General features: G+C 39.4%; 1 protein-coding gene across 10 annotated transcripts in view; it reads left to right on the top strand.

Moving 5' to 3' along the window:
• Positions 1-17,818, top strand: part of LOC138735878 (death-inducer obliterator 1-like) — a 144,722-nt gene that overhangs the window by 20,628 nt on the left and 106,276 nt on the right. Inside the window, exon 3 of one of the 10 annotated variants that reach the window (XM_069884431.1) lies at positions 17,663-17,787. The exons of 8 other annotated variants lie outside the window; for them this stretch is intronic. The gene's annotated coding sequence lies outside the window, so the exon portion shown is untranslated. Of the gene's footprint in view, positions 1-4,953; positions 4,974-17,662; positions 17,788-17,818 lie in introns of those variants that run through there. One more of the 10 variants, XM_069884437.1, reaches the window with a different exon arrangement.

Genomic DNA, 17,818 nt, shown 5'->3' with positions numbered 1-17,818 from the left:
GAGAACTGGAATGTGATGACTCCTGGCAATCAATGTACAGATATCCCTTGTAACTGAAAAGTTATCCTGTGATGTATTGTAATCTGCTTTTGATTGAGATCAGTCAACACTGTGGTGGTGATTTGTAGTAATGTACCGTACAAATATTTAGGTTTAAGTGAAAAATTTGTACTGTTACTTTAGTGAAATTTGTCCAATAAGTTAAGAACTTGTTAGGTGATACCTAGCTTTGAGCACTTAAATTTTCGACTTTTTTTCTTCACCTTGTATGTTTCTGATCTTCGACATGTCATCACTTCATTCTTGAGTAGCTGCTTAGTTCCTGAATGGGAATCTTGGCAGACTGGGAAATGCTGCACTGCTAACGGGTAGAGCTTTCTAATGAATTAAAGCAAAGGAACAGAAATACTCAGTAGTTTGGGAAAGAAAGCAGAAACTTCAGGTTATTGACACTGTCAGAAATTAAGTGGAACTGGAGTGTACATTAAGAACTGAAGAATCTTCCATTCTTCTGGACCTGAATATTTTCTGTTTCGTATCCCACACTGTCTGTAAGGAGTTTGTATGTTTTCCCCGTGTCTGCATGGGTTTTCCCTGGGGGTTCCAGTTTCCTCCCACTGTTCAAAACGTACCGGTGTGTAAGTTAATTGGGTGTAAATTGGGTGACACGGACTCGTGGGCCAAAATGGCCTGTTACTATGCTATATGTATAAATTTAAATGTAATATTTCCAGTATTAGCAGTGTCTTGAGTCTTCATATGAATGTGAATTCAGACAGTAGAAATACTTTTGCATCTGAATTCTGGCACCTGCAATGTTTTGCTCCACTTTCCACTTGTGGGCCATATTTATCTTTTCCTTTCCCTTTCTTGATCTCTCTCTATCTGTAGGGATAGATTAGAGTGGGCATCCACTACAGGCCCACAGTCTTCCATGGCCGCCTTGATCACACCTCTATATCTCCTTTCTGAAAAGACTATTCCATTCTTTCTCCACCTTTGTCACATTACTTCTTAGGATGAGACTTTCCTCAACAATGTCTTTGAGATGCTTTCCTTTTCCTAACTCTGGCTTTATCTTTACTGTTTTTTTTTAATAGAAAGAAATACAGTTGAAAGCCCTACTCTCATTTTCCTCTCCACCTGGCCAGAATAAGAATATATTTCCTTGTCCTTCCACATTCATTGGATCATTCTCTATAATTTCTATAACTTTCGATGGAATTTCACAATTGAGCACTCCCTCTTTTCCTTTTAGCATTCCATAGGAACTACTTCCTTTGCAATTCCTGCTGTCCTCTTCCATCTCCCCAATCTTGGCATTTTCCCACCTTAAAAGCAACCATGTACATGGAGATGTACAAACACTGCATGCTCAGTGTTTAAACAGCTGTTTTATGATGTGGTAGAAACATATCCCAATTTGAAAGAGGAGCCCAACAAGAGAAATTAACATCTGTAGTTAACAAAGGAGATAAACAAAAATATAAATTAAAGACCAGAGCATGGATAGTGGTAGATCAGAATGGGAAAAAAAGTCATGATCTTGCAGCAGCAGACTAAAAAGCTGATGAAGGAGATTATGAAAGTTGGCATAGGTTATCATATTTGAGACTGGAAAGAGGTAACATTTGGTATTACTCAAGGATTGGTTAATGTGGGAAAGGTGTTCAATCATGGACATTGTAACAGAGTATCAAAAGCAGGCTATCATCTAGATGCAGAAAGATATGTGAGATGAGTATAGGCATTCTTTTGCTTAAATTGCTAGCAGTTAGGCAAATGCAGCAAGTAGGAAGACAAATGGCTGATTGGGCTTTTGGAGAAGTATTTTTACAATTGTATAATGTGCTGGTGAGGCAGCATCTGGAAGACATGTCTGATTTTTGTCCCCTTATTTCATAAAGATTTGCTAGCATTGTAGGTAGACCAGAAAAGATTCACTAGACTTGTGGAAAGAGTACAAGTCATTGATAATTGAAGTGCATGGGAATTTCTTGCAGAAACTTTGGGAATTATTTACCTTGGTGAGATTTGGAGGCTATATATTTGAAGCTCCTTTCAGCGCAAATAGACTCTTGTCTTTCATCCATGATCATATTGATGGGTCACCTGGCCCATTCTTGCACCTATTTTCTTGTGTGTTCCAATTTAGTAGATTTCTTGGAGTGCTTGCATTGGAAAAACCAAATTCCAGACTCCTTTGTTGCCATGTAATAAAAGCAGCACAGTATTACATGGAATCCAGTTCAAACCTTCAGCAGCTTGAGCTCCAGATCCGAACCTCCAACATGATCAGGAACCCTTCAGTGCCCTTGGCACCTTCTTGCATCTCAGTTCCGATACCTGGTACTCTGTCATCTACTCGAGTCAATCTCCAGCAGTTTGCCGCCTGATGTAAACCCCTCGGCCACAGTTGCCCACAGCCTGTGCGGGTTTCTTGCAGATTAGTCACTTCTTTGCAGGTCACTTCCCTTCAAAGGTGACACCTAGCTTCCAATTGTCTTTAATTTTTCATCCTACTCATCAGCTGTCTTTGGTCTCTTTCATAGTTCTGTATAATCTTCAACCCGTTGAATGTTAATAAGCTATTGAAAAAGATTTTCTGGAGATTATTTGTTATTAAATTTCTGGGATAACTTATCTAGCATATGTTCTACCTTTTAACTAACAAGCTACAATATTTTTTCAAGCAAATAGAATGTTTTGAGATTTATTCTTTAACAGGTGTACAAGGTAGAAAGCCTTTGAAAAGTATTTAATTTTTCAGCAATGGTTCTGTTTATTTCACAAATCTGCTTGTCACATGCAGATCTGGTTTGTTTTACAACCAACTAATTGCTGTTGTAAACACATTTTTCATCTGTGATCCAAGTATCCTGTCAATTTTATTTGATTTGCCTAATGGTTTTGCTCACCTGTGTTGCATTTTAATCTTCACACTGTACATGCCATTAATACAATAAAAATGATAATGAGGTTAATGTCATATACATTGCCTCTTTCTCTTTGGATTGGCTTCGCGGATGAAGATTTATGGAGGGGTAATGTCCACGTCAGCTGCAGGCTTGTTTGTGGCTGACAAGTCCGATGCGGGACAGGCAGACACGGTTGCAGAGGTTGCAAGAGAAAATTGGTTGGTTGGGGTTGGGTGTTGGGTTTTTCCTCCTTTGCCTTTTGTCAGTGAGGTGGGCTCTGTGGTCTTCAAAGGAGATTGCTGCCCGCCGAACTGTGAGTCGCCAAGATGCACGGTTTGAGGCGATATCAGCCCACTGGTGGTGGTCAATGTGGCAGGCACCAAGAGATTTCTTTAGGCAGTCCTTGTACCTCTTCTTTGGTGCACTTCTGTCTCAGTGGCCAGTGGAGAGCTCGCCATAGAACACGATCTTGGGAAGGAGATGGTCCTCCATTCTGGAGACGTGACCTACCCAGCGCAGTTGGATCTTCAGCAGCGTGGATTCGATGCTGTCGGCCTCTGCCATCTCGAGTACTTCGATGTTGGAGATGAAGTCGCTCCAATGAATGTTGAGGATAGAGCGGAGACAACGCTGGTGGAAGCGTTCTAGGAGCCGTAGGTGATGCCGGTAGAGGACCCATGATTCGGAGCCGAACAGGAGTGTGGGTATGTCAACGGCTCTGTATACGCTAATCTTTGTGAGGTTTTTCAGTTGGTTGTTTTTCCAGACTCTTTTGTGTAGTCTTCCAAAGGCTCTATTTGCCTCGGCGAGTCTGTTGTCTATCTCATTGTCGATCCTTGCATCTGATGAAATGGTGCAGACGAGATAGGTAAACTGGTTAACCGTTTTGAGTTTTGTGTGCCCGATGGAGATGTGGTGGGGCTGGTAGTCATGGTGGAGAGCTGGCTGATGGAGGACCTCAGTTTTTGTTCAGGCTGACTTCCAGGCCAAACATTTTGGCAGTTTCCGCAAAACAGGACGTCAAGCGCTGAAGAGCTGGCTCTGAATGGGCAACTAAAGCGGCATCATCTGCAAAGAGTAGTTCAGGGACCTATGGTATGGTATGGTCATATACATTGTACAATGTAACTAAAGATATTTGACAAATTATGGCACCATGGAATCTTATTAAAATCAAGATCACTTTCAGTTCAAAGTGAAAATCTTTCAGTGATTAGAGTTGTATATGAAAACAACCATTGACAATTGTGTTGTGCCTTTTACATGGTAAATGTTGAAGCAAAATTTGTGGTTTCATCAATGGAACATTAAGCAGGTGACTAAAAGCCATTTGAGGAGAGAAACTTAGATAATTTTAGGGAAGGAATTCCATCGCTTAGGCACAAGAAATTGAAAATACAGTGACCAGTTGAAAATGAAATAACTGCACGTGCTGGATATGTAAAATAAAAATAGTAAGTATTGAAAATCTTCAGCAGGTTTGGCATCAACTGTGGATATTTTGGGTCAATGTTGTAATAATTTTAAAAAAACCTGCATGAAATAGGAGTGGCATTGAAAATGATATTTGGATCTTTGAGTCTGGGCTGACATAGTATTCCTCCATTATCTAGATAGAAGAACGTGGGAAACCACTTTCCTGTTAGCATTGGCACCGGCAACCCCTCAGAGGTTATCCACCATACCGCAGCTTCCTCTCCTCACAGATACTGCCTGATTTCAATATTTCCATCATTCTTTTATTCAAATTTCTAATAACTGCTAAGTTCTACATTTCATAGTTTAAAGATATTCTTTGTTTCTTTTACTTTGGTGCCAACAGTTAGAAATGTTATTCATGATACAAAAGTGCTGGAGAAACTCAGCGGGTCACACAGTGTTCTTTATGATGCAAAGATAAATGACCAATATTCCGGGCCTGAGCTCTTTGTCAAGGTATGAGTAAAAAGGAAGCAGGCATCTGAATAAAATGGTGGTGGGAGGGCCAGAAGGAGGAGCACAGGCCCACAGGCAAGAGGTCATGGGTGGATTTGGGAGGGCAGAAAAGAAAAGCTGGTAAGTGATAGGGGGAGGGAAACTCTTTAAATGGGGAGGGAAGCAGGTGGGAAGCTAGAGGAAAGGAGACAGCGGGATAGGGAAAGATAGAGACAATGGAGGGCGTAACAAAAACTGGGGAGGTCAATGTTAATGCCATTTGGTTGGAGAGTTCCCAGATGGAATATTAAATATTCCTCCATTTTGTGAGTGGCCTTGGTTTGGCAGTGCATGAAGCCATGGACAGACATGCTGGCGTGGGAGTGGGCCACGGAATTGAAATGGTTGGCCACTGGGAGGCAACAGAAGAGAAAGGTGTTCAATGAAACTATCTCCCAGCCTACGTCTAGTGACCCCAATGAAGAGGAGGCAGCAACAGGAGCACTGGATGCAGCAGATAACCTCTGCAGATTCTCAAAGAACATTGATTTTTTTGGTATTTTTCTTAAATTCTCTTCTTTCTTCCTCCAATCTCTTACTAACTTCTCATTGCAGCAGTGAAGTTGATGATTTTCTTGTCCATTTTTATCACTTTCAACTGAAAGCTTGATTCATATTTTTGTCATGTGCTACATTGTGTCGACTTGTATACTGAAATATATGGTAATTACATTAGGGAATGAGAGAGAGATTTAGAAGTATGCAGATTTTAAACAGTTGATTGAAATCACAGTTATAAATGTCAAGAAATTGTAGGCAATTGGATTAGAAGTATAGCTGAGAGAGTATATTGAATATTTGAATTGAGATAAAAGTAAAACACAATGCTTGAGAAGTTAGCACAATGCTGGAGAAACTCAGCAGGTGAAACAGTGTACTTTATATAGCAAAGATAAAGATACATAACCAACATTTCAGGCTTGAGCCCTTCATCAAGGTAAATCCTTGAAACCTTACCCCTGGTTTTAAGGTGAAAGTTTTTTTGTCCTGTACAGAGTCGTTGCATACAATGGCATATATGGTAAGCAAAACTTTCTAACCTGGAATGGACCAGAAGGTAACTGTTAGGCAGCTCATTTATAGTATATAATACATTTCTTCTTAAGCCATGTATCCAAATATAAATTTCTCACAGAAGTTCCAAAAAAAATTGGCATATACCTAATACTTGAGAGTTTTGAAAGTATCAGAATTTCCCTGTAAAGTTTCTGCATTGGTTCATAATCTGCAGGATTAGTTCTCATTGGTGGGGATTTAATATCAGCGTAACAAATGGTTTTTAAAAAAGCAGCTGTGTATGATTTTTTTTGGATAATTTTCCTTAGCCCCTTTTTCACTGGCATCTTCTCCCAGGAATTGACAGCAAGGGTCCAGTGGAAAAGCGAATCATTCGGCACGCCGGCACAAAATCATGCCGGTGTTTGACGGCCTCGATCCCTACTTACGTTCCCAGGGTCAGCTGATGTTGGCATGCCTTTTAACTCAGTGTGACAAGTCACACGGGATGTTTGCAGTTGAAGGAAGACATTCCTATCCCCGGAGTTGACTTGTGGTCAATGTGAAAGCAGGTAGTGACCTGGTTAAAAGTGGCCCAGTGGGAACAGGAAAATCTGCTTCTTTAACCGCGATACTGAATGGCCAATTAATTGGGATGTCATTGAAAAAAGGGATCTTGGTAGCATTGTGGTGCAAAATCTACTTACAAAGCTTTACATTGTGCTCTGTTTTTTTTTTAAAAAAGTATGATTTGAAAATCCCAAATCTACTCTGAATCCAATTTGGTTTAAAATTTAAAAAGGTACTTTTTGAATTCCCTTGCCAAATATATTAAAAAAATTTGCATCACAACATTTTTGCACTCTAATATCAGAATCCATTCTTCTAATTTCCATTTGATCTGTTAATTCCAGGGTGTAATAATATTCTTGGAAAATGCATTTAAGAATATTTCTGTTCAGTTTTTTTTTACTTGCCATTGCATCTGTGATATTGACCATTAATTTGTAATCACTAAACTGTTGTCAGTGAAGTACAGAAGTGCTCCTTTCCAGCTAACAGCATGAACTCCAGCAGCAAATTCTCTTTATTTCTTGAGTCATGCTTCTACTATTTCTTACCTTGGTATTGTGGATTTGGACTGAACTAATTTCATAATTTATTGAAGTCCCTTCCCTATGAAGCAAAATAAGATAACTTCTGCAGTCACCTTTACTGTAGAGATGCATCACTGAAATTTCATAAATCACAAAGGCTGAATGAAATTATTATGTGCATTTTGGTGAAATATATATTAAATTTGTAGTTTTCTTATCACAAGAAGCTTCACATCTCTGTTAGCTGGTAGTAAATAATGCAGAAAATGTTCACTTTCCCCAAATCTATGTAGTTTCAGCCAAAGAACTGTCCCAGCCCTTCATTTTCAAATGATGAAGCACTGGACAAGCCACCTTGTAGTCGACTGGTCTCATTTTGCAATACACAATACTACTGTATTCTTCTGTTTTCTCAAAGTACAGGTATGGTCTCTTAATGTCCACGATAGATTCTGTGAAACTTAGCATTATGCGAACACCATATTACTGTATATACTTAGCAAAACTATATGAGATACAGAACATGATAAACTAAACTTTAATTTATTTAAATGTTTTAAGCTTTTATGTAAACACTTTCTTAGCCTATATCACACACAGTTTAACAAAGAGGATCAGGATCATCCACATCACTGTTCTCAACTTCCTCAAGGCCCTTTTATAGAGTAAAAAAAAATGCTACTGTTAAAGCAGAGATTCTCCACCCTTGTGTCAAAGACCTTAGCTTCATAAATGCTCCATGAGTGGCTCCAAGGTGCCAACTCCAATCCCTTTTCAGGCTTGTGTCTCCACGTCGCATCATAAAATGTACTATAGGGGTGGGCTGATGACGCCGTCAGCCCACGACCCAGGATCCAGTCGTTGTTGCAGGGAGAACGCTATTACAGCCAGTATGGACAATTTACAATCTTAAAAAGAAAATTTCACAGTGAGTCACCTGCTGGATGTGGAAGAAGTGGGGGAGATAAACCTTCAGCAGGTCGACCAGGATGTCAGTGAGGCGGGCAGGAAACTGCTCGAATCCCTGGTGGTGACCAGCAGCAGTGTCACTCCCCAGCAAGAAAGTAAGTGTGAACAATACTTAAGTAAATGGAGGAACAAGGATTTACTAACAGGTGGCCCAAAGGATGTGTAAATGTCGTGGATTTGTTTTTTACCTTGGAAGCTTGGCGATGTCATTTGGCACAATTCTGATGCGTCTTTTATGAAGTGTTTGGGGTGGGGGGCAGATGAAGAGAAACAGAACACTTAAAAGTTGATGCAGCATCTCACTATAGAGCTGGAAGAAGGATCATTACCCATCATCCCCTACACAGCTGGAACTGCTCTTGAGTTTCCTTTGCCTCTTCAATTCTGGTTGCATCCACTTCTTGCTTTCTCTGATCGGGATCTCTGATTGAACTCCATTATAACTATTAGACAACAGGTGTATATGCTGTTGGACGTTGCTGATCAGACATTAAGTGGTGCAAACCTGTATTTATAAATGTTGCTTTGTTATTTCTGAGTTGTTATAAACTTGTTACTGTTAAAAATAACAGCAACAAACTAATGTGGCTTAACTTCTCTACCACATGCTCTCAAGGTATCCTATGCCACACTCCACATTGTGCATCATTATCAGTGATGAACAAAAGCACTTGACATCTGTGATTAGAACTTCTCCATTTTGACATTCAATCACAAACTCGTGTGGTTTGGCACAGAAACCTTTGTTACTGCTTTCAGGCTAAAGCTTAAAGCATGTTATCATTTTAACATAATGTGTGTGGCGTTCTTTCAAAAAGTGCTAGAATGTACAATTTTATAGACTTGCTAAATTAATGTTCGAGCAATGTCAATTATAAAGACTTCTTGAAACTGACCCGAGTTTCTGGTGTATAATCCAAATAAATTAGTATGCATTAAATTAGCTAATCAGATTAATGTGCACTAAAGTAGCTAGATGACATTCTTACATACTTGCTTCTTTGTCCACCTTGGGTGTAGAATTAGATGGTTTGGAAAGTGCTATCAGTGACCTAGTTGAGTTTAAAATAAAACATCAGTTAAATGGTACCCACTGAATGCTAGTGGTGAAAGGCCTAACCATTTAGGCCAGTTGATAAGGTAAATGGAGAGAATTCCATCACCCCCCACCACCCCACCTTTCATTATGGTGGAAAGATCTTGGAATGTCAGAAATTGATATATTTCCCTCAGGATATCCAGCCTCAGGATATCCAGCCACAGGATATCCAGCCACAGTATTTGTGTAGTTTTCCAAGTGAACTTCTGCTTAAAGGTGACCCTCAAGATATTTGATGGTAGAGGAAACAAAAAAAATGCAGATGTTGGAAATGACTGAATAGAGAAGCTGGAGGGTCTCTGGATAGAAGTGGTCTTTCATTGTTTTCGTCAGGATTTTTTATTGAGACAGCCTTTGTTTTAAAAAGTCCCAAAAGAGATACTGACCACTTTTATCCATGGATTCTGCTTGACCTTTGGAGTCCCGCCAGCTTCTTAATGGTGGGGCTCAGTAATGTTAATGCCGTTGAAGGCCAACAGTTAGTGCTTGGGTTCTTGTTTGTTGGAGGTGGTCATTGCCTGAAACTTCCTGAATATTGTCCTGGGATCAAGAGTGCTGCATAGAACAATTGTGCAACTAGTTTTTAATTGATATTGGATATCTCAAGCTGCTGCCATTTCCGCACATTTTGAATATATGAGGTTCCAAATCCATTTAATTGAAAGGGAGCTTCTCTTGCGTTGTGTTTTCCAAGGCTGTCTTTTGGAGAGGGAGGAAATGAAGTTTATGGGGTCACTGGAGGCCGCCTCCTGGCCAAGGAGAATAATATTTTAATTTAATAGTTCTTTGCTGGTTGTTCTTTGCAGGTTAAAAACTTACCTGGATCTAAGGAGTCCCAGTATACTGGGTAGAAATAAGAGACATTAGATTCTTACTACTTTATATGAACAGGCCATAACTGGACAATTTTCCATATTGTCAGTTAGTTATAACTGTACTAGAGCAGAGCATCCAGATTTGCATGTAGTCCTGGTGCATTTATAATCAGTGGAACAGTGGAATGTTGTTTGTTCCAATTATCTTTGCTGCATGCAGTGTTTTCATGGGGTTGTACAGCACAATTCCACCTAAACATAAAGGAATTCTTAAAATTTCAGAGTACACTAAACTATGGGTGATTGAGGGGGAATCTGTGTCTTTATTCATCCTATTATAAGCTCCACTTTTTTAAAAAAAGTTTAATTTTAGCAAAGCAAACTCTCCTATGAATCAGGTCCTTGGATTGTTTGAAAATATGGGCATTCTAATTGTAATGTTGACTGGTAGAAGACTGCTGAAGTTAAATTTGCAGTTGTCATCAGTCACAGGATGTCCATAGTGTTTGCCCTACACTACCCCATTTATTTGTCATTCCACACCCCAGCTGTTTGTGTGGCTTGTACTCTTCTCACTGGATGTCCCCGTGTGGCTTAATTTGTATATCCAGGTCTCCAGATCTGCCTAATATTGCATTTTCAAGTTTTTACTTTTGAAAATGAGTAATGTTGAGAGTCCAGGCCATAGGACACACTAGTGCCATGTTTCAAGTCTTGGCAATCTTGTTATGACATCTCTAGAACAATTTTGTAATCTAAATTTTGTAACCACTTGACTTTTTCTAATATTGATATGTAAAAGAAGGCTATTGGTAGAAATTACATGTCTTTTCACACTCCTTTGGAATGATAGGATTTGGTTTCTTGTGAATAAGGGATCTCTGATCTTAAAAACACATTTCCTTTAAATTTTTCAAATCTGAAGTGGATTTGTGTTTTGAATATGAATTCTGGAGTATATCATTTGCAAGATGAAGGTTAACCCAGAGTTCTGAGGAAAGGCCTTCACCCGACCTTTCCAGATTTGCAGTGTTAATTTATCAGCCTTTTCTGAACGGGTTGAAATCAAATATTAAAAAAAATACAGAAACGCAAATATCTTCCCATTTTGTCACAGAGCAAGCTCAGCAATTTAAGATTTTGTTTAGGTCATTTCACAGGATATTGGCATTGCAGGCTTCTACAGTTCATCTGTATTTGCAAATGAAGAGGCAGTTAAGAGTCAATTGCAATGATGCATCAGAAGTGAGAGCCCAGTTACTTTTATCAATTGCCTCAGAATCCACAGCACTGTTACCCTTGATCCTGAGAGATTTCCTAAGGTAATGATTAGGAGCACTTATTTTATATTTGTGTTTTCTGTTTCTAACTAAAGAATGGTCTTGTCTGAGAATACGCCAGTAGAAATTTGGACCAGCTGGAGACACATACTAGTAGTAGCAGTTACCTTCTTACTTCATGTCTTGTAATTTCTTGGCCATATTTAAAAGCTGCTGGTAACTGCAGTATAATGGTAATACACAGGAATGGGAAGAAACAAAAGAGTACTGTTTGGAAAGGGGTTGGGGTGGGGAAACAACAGCATGGATTTCACTGCACTTGAAGGATTTCAACAATAGATTTCTTGACTAATGTGTTAACTGATGTTATGATAGAAATGCTAAATAAAACAATAGAGATTTTCAGATCCATTTGCTAAGACTCGATCTTTGCTTGTATTGTGGTGCAAAAGAACCTTGCTGCATAACCAGAAAGCTTCTGCAAATATTTGTGGTGAAAATTCAGTTTAATAAAGTGCAGGTGCAGTATGGGAGCAAATGGGATTGTAGCTATTATTAAGCTGAAGTCTGGTTCTGTGTGAATTGAATAGGCCAGTATCTGGTTAGCCAGGTTGCTTGGCATTGTATGTTTCGCTCCTAAGTTGATCAAAGTTTTAGTGAGCCTAAGAAGAGCAGCAAAGAAAATAAACTGTCATCAATATTTGATTACATTGAGTTTTTTTTTACTGTTTGACTGAAATAGATTGTCTCCAGTTTCTGCTGCAAATAAGAAACTTAAAACAGACTACAACCTTATAAAAATGTTTAAAAAAAAAAGATGGCAAATTATTGGTGAGTTTATAATGAGAATAGGAAATAGAAATTGAGCTATTTGTATTTATCTACATGGAAAAAGACTGATAGGAAACTAGGCATTGATGAGAGAAGCAGCTGCAGATGAGCTATGTGATTGGGCAAGAATGTGCCAGATATATAAAGAATGGAAAAATGTTTGTAAGAGCCAAAGGCTCGTTGTTTACTGTATCAGTTTGGCTGGATATCTCGGTGGCGTCCTGGGACCCAGGGACTGCGTGTGTTCAGTATCTTCCAGTGTGCATGCGCTATGAACTGGGGGTTGGCATATGCACGGGGGTTATGCCAAGTTGGATCAGTTAGCCCGTGTTAAACAATATGACGGTTTAGAGGCGAGGAGGGTGAGTGAGGCTTGCATTTTTTTTTGTTGACTCTTGACATGGATTGGTTAGTTATAGATCATTTGTCACAGACGTCATTGTAATAGATCGTTTCCACATAGACATTACTACTTGGAATATTCGAACAATGTTATAATAAATCATTACAAGTCTTTGTGTTCATCAGTAAACCGTTTATTAAAATAAAATTAATCTGCACTTAGTAGTGGATTATATCGAAAGGCATCACAGTGAAGAGCCCCACCTAGCCTCCAAGTGGCTTTTATGGATAGTAGTCACTAAATTTAGTCATCAGAAAATTTATTTGGAGGGGAAACAGTCTTAACAAAAGTCTTTGTTCTGGAGTTATACTGAACCCAATATGGTGGCCATGTTGGAAATGCTGAGAGCAGACTGCTAACAACAAATTGCCTCCATCGGCCTGGGCATCAGCCACAGGGGAAGTCCAGAGTTGCTAATCCTAGAGCAGAATGCCCTATAGACACGGTAGAGCCATTTCCTGAGAAGCAGCAATATAATTGACTGGAGCAGCGGTGGAAACTGGCTTGTTGAAGCAGCACATCAAGGCCATCAGAAGTGGTAGGATTATATTTGTGGACTCTTGTATATTTATTTAGTTTGAATACAGTTTGGAAGTACTGCCGCTTGTCCACTGGGGACTTGATTTTGTGCTCGCGTTGTCCATGCTTGGTGTTTGAAGCATAAAATGGCTGCTGCCGACATCACTGCTGAGTTGTGATTAAAACCACTGCAGAAGACATCGACTAAATTTAAAGTCAGCAGCTTGGAAATGGCTAAAGATATATTACAAAATGATGGAGAAGAGGATGAAGATGCAAAGGATGTGCAATTCCAACTGGAGAAAGAGTCAAGTATGAAGGCACCATTTGATATGCAGGATGAAATACAACCAGGTGACAGTGTGTCAAATGTTGGAAGCAGGAGAAGCAAACAAAGTTCTTCTGGATCAAGTTTCAGAGTTTCCTGTAGAACATCTGCACGTTTAAAGGCTCAGGTTGAAGTGACAGCTCTTGTTACACAACAAAAATTGCTTGAGGATAAATATGCCTTAGAAGAACAAGGGGAGCAGCTAAGGAAGGAGAAGGAGCAGCTAAGGAGGAAAAAAGAGCAGCTGGAGCTGGATGCAAACATTGCTGCTAATATGGAAAGGTGAGGGTACGAGGAGCCTCAGAGGGATCCATGTTTGAAGTAACTTATCTGAAGTGACTGATGGTATGGAGTCGTATATTGAGACTGACAACAGGAAAGGAAAACATTTACTGTTAAGGCAGATCCCTTTTCTACCACAGTTACAAGACATAGACAAATTCTCCCATGCTGATTACCAACCCACAAGCACTAGTGGTAACAACCACAGACAGAACTGCAGCTCAGGTCTGGTCTATCGCCACAGCTCCCTTGACACTCAAGTCATGCACCAGAAATCAAGGTGAACATGCATAATGACGTTTTCTGCTACAAGTCATAATGAACAAAGCAACGTATTCTCAGTCATGGAAAGGTGAAATCCAGCTATGTTGCCCAAGAAGGTGATTCAAGTTTTTGATGGTGACCCACTTCAGTACCAAGTGTTCATTAAATCCTTTAAACAAAATATTGAAAGCAAGAACAAAAACCTCAGAGATTGTCTCTATTATCTGGAACAGTGCACAAGTGAACAGTCAAGAAAAATTATAAGTCATTGCCTACAAATTGCCTTGGACAGAGGATTCATCATGGCTAAGTCTTAACTATGGGAGCATTTTGGCAACGAGCATAAAATTGCAACAGCTTATATGGAGAAAGTTCTTTCATGATTGTCGAAAACCAGAAGACACAAGGGATCTACAAGCATATACCCTGTTTCTAAGAGGATGTTGTAATGCTATGGAAGATATTGAGTACATGCATGAGTTTAACATGCCTGCTAATACGTTAGTCATCATAAGGAAGTTGCCCTACCAACTGAGGGATATGTGGAGAACTGTGGTCTGTGAGTTACAGGAAAAACACAATTGAAAGGTTACATTGAAAGGCAAGTGAGGATTGCAACAGAGCTGGTATTTGGAGATATCAAAGACACTCCAACAGTGAGCTATTATTGCTACTCATTTTTAATGCTGAAGACATTATTAACCAGGATTGTGTTAGATTTTAGAATTTGATGTGATGTAGGCAAAATCATGCAAAGCATTCATTGAGCTTCCACAGGGCAGGCCTTTTTTTAAAAAAAAATTCAAAGGACAACGACAATTTAGATCCAAATCTGGCTCAGTGGCAAGCAGCACAAAATAATTATAAAATATATAAGGAGGTCCAACTCACAGCCTCATCTCAGATTTAAAAGGAAGTACCTTTGCTACCACTGTGACAGTTGCAGTTAAGAAAAATATTGAGTTTGCCTATTGTGAAGAACTGTTTGTTCTGTGGAGATGGACATGCTTTGGAGATGTGTCCATGGTTGGAAAAGAGGGCACATAGTGAGACAATCGCTTTTCTAAAGGAAAATGGAACATGTTTTGGCTGTCTGTGCATAGGACACATCAGCAAAAATTGCAGGAACCGATTCAGCTACAATATATGCAGAATGAAGCATCTCAGAATGCTGCATATTCACCAAAGAAAGAAAGAAGTGGGAAATGAGCAAGCAGAATCAAAGGAAGTAGTTGAAAACCGTGCTATTTCCTTGGTTCAGACAAATGGTTTTTTGCTGGGGCTGGTGAGGATGACTGCAAATTCACAATAGAGCTTTTGCAAGTGGGGCCAAGAAGGGGAATGCAACAGTGCATACTTGTCTATTTCTTGACCCAGGTAGCACTGCATCTTTTTGCACAGTGTGGCTAATGAATAAGCTTAATTTTCAGGAAAGAAGTTCAGTGAAAATCATGTTGATGAAAATAAATCAAAAGGATTTACAGAAGGATTCTACAAATGCCATGGCTGTTGATGAGTTTGAATAACCAATGTCATTTGAATCTTGTCTTATCTGTGACCAACCATAAAAAAAGAAAGAAAAAGATAGCAAACCTGTTGCCGGGAAGGCAAAAGAGGCTTGTATGTTAAAATCAAGAGGATCAAAATTTTCAAAATCTGGTTCTAAGATTGTTCATCTTCCAAAGATAATGTCATTATTTGAACAGGGCGTTCGAGTTCTTCAAAATAACGTGGACTCTATTCCCGAAGTCTGAGGAATGCCATTTGAAATCTTGGAACCTGTATTGGAGCAGTGTACCACTGAGAACAGCAAACCAGTGTTTGTTGAAGAAACTGATCAATTGTAGTTAAGATGCTGACAGAAAGACTTTAAAACTCAGGACAGAAATGGTGTAACCTAATAGCTCGAATACACCTGAGATTGTCTGATCTCAGATACTAAGCGGCTCAGGATTGGTCAGTACTTGGCGGGGAGGCTGCATGGTGCTGTAGGTTTCTGTGAGGGGCGCTGGACAAAGTTGCAATTCTCTGTCTGCCTTACAGTAGACAAAAGTTAAAGAATTTCATGTTACATTCTAAATGTAGTATTACGTGTCAATAATGGAACCTTTACCTTTGACATTAGAAGGCAGACCCTGCCATGTCTACAGGAGATGGAGGAACTTTGACAAGTCCAAACTGACTTTTTTTTTTACCTTTCCCCTTGACCACTACACAGACTACATACTTTACTGGTCCAGACTGGTGGTAAAACCTCTGGCCTTATGACGAAAGAAGACTACATAATATTGGAATTTACTGTATTTGTTATTTATAATTGTGTAATTATCAGTTGAGGCAAAGGCTCATTTTTTACTGTTGTCAGTTCAACTGTGGGTGTTGGCAGTGTCCTGGGACCTGCAGGCATTCGGTATCTTCCAGTGCGCTTGTGCTATGGACTGGGGGTTGGCTCATACACGGTGGTTTATGTGCAGTTAGAGCAGTTAGCCCGTGTTGAACAATATCGCAATATAGAGATAGAGGGTGAGTGAGGCTCGCATTTTTTTTTGTTGACTATTACCATGGATTAAATATTAGTTCGTCATAGACTTCATTGTAATAGATCATTTCCACAAAGACATTACTACTTGGAATATTCAGACTACATTATAATAAATCATTACAGGTACACAGTCCTTTATCCAGACATCCAAAATCCGGCAAGTGGGGAGAGAGACGGCAGCGTGAGTTGGGCGGGCGAGGGGGGAAGACGGCAGCGTGATTCGGGTAGGCTTAAATCTGGCTTTCCGAAATCAGGATAAAGGGTTCCGGATAAAGGATTGTGTACTTGTACATCTTTTTGTGTTCATCAATAAATCGTTAAAAAACTTTTCTGAACTTGGTGGATTATATCAAAACGCATCACAGTAAAGAGTACCACCATGTCAAGTCACCTTTATTTGTCGTTCATACCATACCATGTATGGTAAAGACGAGATAGCATTTCTCCAGGACCACAGAGCAGATTTACACAAATGTTAAAATTGAAGTTAACATTAAAACACAACAAAAGTTCACGGTACACTATCCACCTGGCCTCCAAATGGCTTCTATGGATAGTAGTTGCAACAATGTGGAAGAATCTACTATGGGGTGCATAAAGCAGCAGATTTTTTTTTTGAATAGTGAGAAATTGGGCAATAGTATACAAGTCACTGAAAGCCTAGATCCAGTTGTAATGAGGGTTTAGTAAGACAAATAATTGATCTTTATTATGTGATTATTTGTGTAAAGGTGTAACAATATCTTGTAGTAATTATATAGGATGTTGACAGATTGCAATTGCGATATTGTATACTATAAAGGGAACCAATGGTAAAGATTCATGAACTTTGTTCCAGAGGTGGCAGATACTCCATTTGAGGAAAATAGAGTATAGCCCCTTTTCTACTGGGATCCCAGTTAATTGGCTGTGCAGTGTCCTGGGATAGGAAGCCTTTGCGACGTTTCCACTGGGCCACCCTTAACTGGCACACTAGTTGGTTTTTCACTGAATGCAACATCCTTGGAGATTGGAGTGTTCTACCTTCAACTAGAAACAGGTGACTTTCTGCTTTTCCACTGGTTTTATCAGCAAACGCCAGGGATATGAGTAAGGGTAGAGGCAGTAATATCCGGCGTGAAATGATTTCATTTGATGCCGGCGTTAATTCCTGGGACAGGGTGCCAGTGGAAAACGGGCTATTCAGTAGGTAAATCGTATTCTATAGAGGTTTGTATGCTTCAATGAGATTTCATCACATTTTTATTTAATAGGGTAGATATAGGGATGTTATTTCTCCTGGCTGAAGAGCCAGGAGTTACAAAATAAGGAGCAGGACTGACATGAAGGGAAATTTATTTCACAGGAAATGACTGAAGGAGATTTGTCATTAAGTTCTTTTACAACAAAGATCAATAGATATCTGAAATCAAGGAAAATGAGAATAGTCCAGGGAAATTATATAAAGATAGAAGATTGGTGACTATCTTGGTGAGTAGCTTGAAATACACCTATTTCTTGA

This window comes from Narcine bancroftii, chromosome 6 (genome assembly GCF_036971445.1).
Source record: "Narcine bancroftii isolate sNarBan1 chromosome 6, sNarBan1.hap1, whole genome shotgun sequence".
Lineage (NCBI taxonomy): Eukaryota > Metazoa > Chordata > Chondrichthyes > Torpediniformes > Narcinidae > Narcine > Narcine bancroftii.
The sequence above is the reverse complement of the archived record's forward strand: the minus strand, read 5'-3'. Positions and strand labels throughout refer to the sequence as shown.